Source organism: Crocodylus porosus, unplaced genomic scaffold (genome assembly GCF_001723895.1).
Source record: "Crocodylus porosus isolate Cpor-Errol unplaced genomic scaffold, CroPor_comp1, whole genome shotgun sequence".
NCBI lineage: Eukaryota > Metazoa > Chordata > Crocodylia > Crocodylidae > Crocodylus > Crocodylus porosus.
In genome coordinates, this window is record NW_017728947.1 from 41,328,529 (window position 1) to 41,334,897 (window position 6,369).

At 42.2% G+C, this 6,369-nt stretch overlaps 1 protein-coding gene across 2 annotated transcripts in view; it reads right to left on the reverse strand.

Moving 5' to 3' along the window:
• TP53I11 (tumor protein p53 inducible protein 11) overlaps nucleotides 1-3,725 on the reverse strand; it is a 54,436-nt gene extending 50,711 nt beyond the window's left edge. Inside the window, exon 1 of one of the 2 annotated variants that reach the window (XM_019551268.1) lies at nucleotides 3,432-3,725. The gene's annotated coding sequence lies outside the window, so the exon portion shown is untranslated. The remainder of the gene's footprint in view (nucleotides 1-3,431) is intronic. The other variant, XM_019551267.1, reaches the window with a different exon arrangement.
• Nucleotides 3,726-6,369: the final 2,644 nt, after the last annotated feature.

Here is a 6,369-nt window from a genome sequence, read left to right on the forward strand (position 1 = left end):
CATGAACCACCTCCTGTATATTAATCAGAATCAACTTAAAAATAGTTTTTCCTCTTGTGCATGCTATAATTTCTCATCATACAGCTTCATTGGAGGTAGCACTGCTGTAAACAAGGTATTGGGTTTCTCCTCACATTCCTCTCCCCATTTGTGTAGGCCTGCTTTCTATAGCTAGAGGTGATACAGATACTAATAACTAATAAGATGCCTTCCCCTCCCCTTTCCCCACTCCCTACTTGGCAGGCTGGGGGTGGCAGAGCAGTTAAGGAGTCAGTACAGCTGCAGAGATGTAAGTTCAAGGCTGGCTCTGGACTCACACCACAGGTTGCCTCCAGGCAACTGTCATTCAGTTGACATAGTATGGGGCATTCAGGCTAGGGCTGGTCAAAGGAGGCTGCACCTGACACCTTGCTACATGTGCTCCCTTATGTACATGTTGGCTGTAGAAACTGGTGTGCTTTAACCACAACTGCCCAACCAACTTCTAGGTTTGGGCACATCTCACTACTTGGAGGCTTGCCTACATGAGAGCTCCTGTTATTGTTGTAATACCCAAAAGCAAGAATCTCATTTTTCATGGTGAAAAAAAGGCAACTGTCTACAAGGTGCAAGGCTGCTTCAGAACAGAGGGAAATGAGAGCAAGAGAGGCCTCATCTAGACTTTTGAAGCAATGTTTTTTTCAACTGATGCGACTCAATTGAGCTAGCTGAACTTGATCGGAAACTCCTCTCAGCAGCAGCAAAGACAGTTTATCACTTCTGGCTTAACTGACATGCCAGAAACAGAGCAAGCTAGAAGGGTTAATTGATATTGGTGAAGTGCTCAGATAATATGCTCACTGGGACCACGTGAACACTTACATACAGCTGTAAACCCAACTGGATTTTTTCTACTACTGACTTTCTTGTAATCTCTTCCTCAGGCATCATACTAGGCAGAAGGCAGGGCAGGGTACCCCTGTAGAAACTAAACGGTTGATGCATAAGCTTTCACAGACAACAGACAACTCTCACGTGCTATGAACCAGTTATAAGATGCCACCCTGAATTGCCTTCTGCCTGACTTGAGACAAACACAACCAGTGACTTCTATATATACACATCATACAAAACAATCCCATTCAATGATTGATCCTTATGTCCCAGGTACTCAAGTGCCACTCCTCTCTTTCCTCATCTCTAAATCCCCAGCCTCTGCTGTATCCCACTTCTTCCTTTAGTTTATGGCATTTCTTACATCCATCTCTTCCTTTCTGTTCCTAAGGCCAAAGCTACCTGCCCTATCCTCTTGCTGCACTGTCCCTCACTATAGTTTCCCCAACATCCATCTGGTTTCCACCAAACATATCCAAAATGCCAATGATGAAAGTAATTCTACCTACATCACTCTCCCCTGCACCCCAAGAGCTACCAGGTTGGTACTCCACCTTCTAATGTATCCATTGCAAACCCATTATGTCATGTGGAAGACTCACCAAAGCTCTTCTCTGATCTCTCTGCTCTCTCCATCCTACTCTCCATCAATTTATGGTGTTGTATAACTGAAGAGAGTCCCTGCCCCAAACTGCTGACAATTGAGACATCACCATCATATACCACCCAAGCTACACTCAGACAGCTTATAAATATCCCTTTCTCCTTCCATCTACCCATTTTGGTTGCTGTTCTGTCCTCTGGAGTCTTCTCTTGTGACCTGCTCAGATTGAGGGACAGGCACTATGCCTTGGTTTTCTATGTAAAATACCAGAGACACCCTTACTGTGCTCCTGCAGATGTCAAATTGCCAGCATTGTCTATAATAAGGATTCTACAGATGGAGCTGGGCTGGCTCTGTTGATAAAGATGATGATGAAGTCTGAATCCAGTTTATTCTCTCAATGGCGAACAGGCTCTGCGAGGAGAAAACTGGAGGGAACTAAAAAAACTTTTTTTCAGTCTGAAAAGTAAGTAGTGACTGGCAGATTTACAGAGCAAATACTTTAAGCGAGAAAGTGTCATTAATCCTTAATGCCTTTTCTGGCCATCGCTTTAGAAGGAGCATCTCCCCCAATTTACGAAGCTCTGCTTTCCAGAGAACGAATTAACTCACAAAAACTCGCTGCGAGCCCCAGCTGCCTTTGCCCACATAAGTAATACTCTGAAACAGCTCGAGTGTCTGCGGGTAGGATGAAATCTAAGAGCAACATCATAAAAACAGCCCTGTCCATGAAGACTATGCCCCCTCAACTCCTGACATCCACCATCCTGACTGGGCAGAGAAGGCATCTCCTCTTACTTGCCCCAAGGGGAGTTTAACGTGGGTAAATTTGTAAGTGATTAAAGCCAGGAAAAAGTTGCTGATTTATAGCAAGAAGAAGGAGAAACAGAACTGTAGATATGAATTTTAAAAAGCCATCCCCAGGGGTAGCTTTAATGACACAACAACTCAGATTCTGCAAGTAGGGAGTTTTTTTAGAAAATAATGCCACATTTCACAGCATGTCTCTCACTCTAAGGTTTCCTCTAGATACAAACATGCCATCATTTCTGTTACTAGAGATAAGCATGGAGACAGTGAGAAACAAAGGAATCCCCTCCTCAGTTCCCAGGCTGATAGATGCACACTGAGGGATATCCCTGATCTCCTACGCAGAGCAGTCACATATCAAAATGCCGACCTGTGCAAATACTACATGCATATTTAGTATGTGGGCACATCCATGTCAACAATCACCAAAAACGGCTTTCCTCATACTTTTTAAATGAATATTATACAGTCCTAAAACAATACAGCGCTGTGCAGATCCCTCCACACACATCCCCACACACCCCCACCAACATTTGTTTGCTCAAGGGAATTTTACATCAGTACTTTAAGAGGAATAAGCAACCTATGCAACCAACTTCTGTTTCAGTCAATAAGAAAAAGCAGAAGGCATTTCACTGCTGGCTTATTTTCCTGGGCTATTTGTCACCTCTGAGCAGGAAGTGACTTTTAATGCACCATGTAAAAAAAAAGAAAGGGAGGGAGGAAGAAAAGAAAGCTTTTCCTTTGCCTTGCAACTTTCCTTTGCCAAAGCGGAGACAAATGATGGTCTTAACAAGGGATCAGCAAACCTCAGCAAACCTCTCTCAATGCTCCAGCAAGCCGGCCAGAGGCACAAAGACGAACAGGGGAGCAAAGACGCATCAGTGCTTCCCCAAGACAGACAATGAAAGAAAGCAGCATCAGTGCTTCCTCAAGTCGCAACCTGCTTGTGAGCAGCACGGCGGTAGCCTTTGTTCCGACTTAGGAAAACCCCTAAAATAGTTTCTGCAAGAGCTGCCAGCCAGAGCTGCTCAAACTACTGAGAAGCAGAGAAACATTTGCAGAGACAGAAACCCAGAAATGCTGTCCGAGTAACTGGAGGGAGAGAGGCAAGCAAACGCATGGAAATACAGCACAAACTTACTGTCTTACAGCATGTTCCTCCTTGAGCAGGAAGTTTTTTGGTCTACAGGCTGCCGCTCCATATGAAAAATAATCCCACAGAGACCGACTGCATCGCGCTGGTCAGTTGCAAGAGGGAAACTGGCTCGGCTGGGAGCAGCCCCTTTTGCAACATGCATTTATCATAATAAAAGAGCCAAACCTAGCACCTCCTCTGTGTTACCATACTAAACCAATCACACGTCGCAAGGAGAAGCAAAACTGCTCTGTCGCTGCCACCCACTCGGTGGTGGTTAGCTTGAGACATCTGCAGGAACTAAGCTTGTAGAAACGAAGTCTGTGGGCTGTGTGTTTACCGTAATTCGCAGACCCCTCGGCGCATGTCCTTTTCGCGCGCGCGCGTGTGTGTGTATGTGTGTGTGTGTGGCACCACGCTCACTGTAAAGCTATAAATACATCAAGCATGTTCTTCTGATAATTTTAAAGTCAGATATACGCACATGTGCACACAGATTAGCTCATGGGCATATACACTTTACCATGTTACCAAGAAAAATGCACCCTTCGCATTATTGCTACAATAAATCACCCAGGGAACTTGTACAATATAATAAAATACCCACTAGATCCATCAAGCTAGTGATGCTCAGATCACTAGCTTGAAGCCCTTATTGCATTAAATAAGACACCCCAACAATGCATATACATGGTGCAGCACTCAAATGAACACACAACAAGCAAACAACTTATGGCCTGTGTGATTTTTCTTGTGCCTTACAATCCAGTTGGGGATATCAGGTACCACCTTCCCTCATCTTTTTGGTCTCCTCCTCCCAACCCTGTCACTGTGTCTTCTTACATCCATCTGCCTTTGAAACATCCCTATCACATCTATTGAACCACACTTAGTACTAAAAACCAGGAGCAGCAGAAGCCTTAGGGACACAGTATCAAGTTCAAAATAGTTCTCAAAATACCCAAGAAACTCAACCCCAGCCAAAGGCACATATCAGAGAAATCAGACAGCGTTGTAACATTCCTTGAAAGCTGGCACATTTAGGCTTTGTCAAGTGGCTTTGGCTATATCAAACATACAATATTAAAACGGTTTACACCTAGGATGCTGGAGACTTACCACTACCCTGCTATCCATATCTATTTTTCTTTAAATACAGTAGACTAGGTGATCCTTGAGGTCCCTTCCAACCCTATGGCTCTTTGTGTAACTACAAGTTTATGATACCAGAGTAGGATTCTATGTACAGCAGATCTGACCAGCAAAACCCTTGAATGCTCCAGTCTTATTCTCCCTTGTTCAGAGCTCCAAAAGTTCAGGTAATATATTGGATTCCTGACCTACAAAGTCTCCTGTACTGTTGGTCCAGGGTCTTCCTTCCTGTAGTTCTGCTGATACAGCCTATTTCTGACTAGCAGCTCTCCTTGCTATTACATTCTGAACACACTCTGAAAAGTCTGACAGCTTTTATTGATTTTTTTAAATTATGCCAGATGTTATTATGGTTGAGAACAAAGACTCATTACCTTTCAGATCAAACAAGATATAAACAGAGGACTGACTCCAGAGCCATAATCAATCAATCCCCTATTCTCCTTTTCTTTCCATCTCTTCCATTTACTTCCAAACTATTTGTACAAAGTATTCTGATTACAGCTAAGTACAATTGAGAACAAAGAAGATTATCTAAGGCCCCAATCCTTGGAAAAACAAAGAGCCGGGTATTAACTTAAAAGTAAATCAGTTCTCAGCATAACAAAAGTCTTCTTGCTGCTCATTTCTATGTTCCTCTTGTGCAACCCACAAAAGAGATCAAGTTGTATCCGTGTATTCTTCTAAAATAAACAAAAAAAAAGTATTAGACTCAAATTTGAGTGAAGGACAAGGGGCTTTCTGATTGCTTCAATCTTCCTTTCTAATAACAAACAGAAGAAAAACAATTCCTTCACGGGCCTCTGATTCGCATTTGAAGCTCTATTCTACAACTTTCGTTTGATACAAAAACAGAATGAAAAAATCCCATATTTTTCAAGTAGACTTGATATAGGTGAAAGGGGTTAGATCGACAGCCCTACAGATTGCAGTCCTTTGTGCATTCACAGAACAGATGGAATATGGGGAGGAGCAGAGCAAGACACACCTCCCCAAGCTAACCCTTGCCAGAAAACTGCCCTGCAGAGAGACCCGAAAAATAATATCCATTACAACTATCTGGAGAGACATAAACACATGCATTTTAAACTTAATTGCAATATAATAGACTAGCAGAGGTGTTTAAAGGCAGAAAATGGGGAAACGATGAGTCTGCAAACATGATGAGTGGTTAGTATGTCTGTTTAAGGAGCGGTGAAAAGCTCCATCTCAGTAGTCAATTTTGTCCTTGCTGCCCCTTCAGAGTCTTCCAACAAAGCCACTTCATCATTCTAAAGGCAACATGGCTTTTGTTACTTGGATGCTTATCCACTAGGAACAGGACTGAAGCTCACCCAACCCTTTCACTGCATGTAAGCCAAACAATAGAGCTGGCTGGAAAGCAGAATTTCCTTTCTGCAGGAAGGTTTGATATTTTCAAATCTGTTTTCATTCAGATTCAAAACAAGAAGTTGAAATTTCCTACAGAATGGAAATTCAGAAAAAAAAATGCATTTCAAATGACTGAATCATTTCATTTTGCTAAAATTGAGAGGCTTTGTTTTGATTATGTGAACACATAATGCAAAATACTAAGTATAGTATACTTAAAATAAAATATCAAAATTATTATACAGATATCAGAATGAAAGAAAATGAAAAGAAGGTTGAAATGAGTGGTTTTACCTTACTGAAAGAAAACCTGCTGATATTATCAAAACAAGAAAAAAACAAAATGAATTATTTAGACCTTTTTCCCTGCCAGAAATTTGTTGAAATTGACACGTGCCTACAAAACAGTTCAGTTTTGATA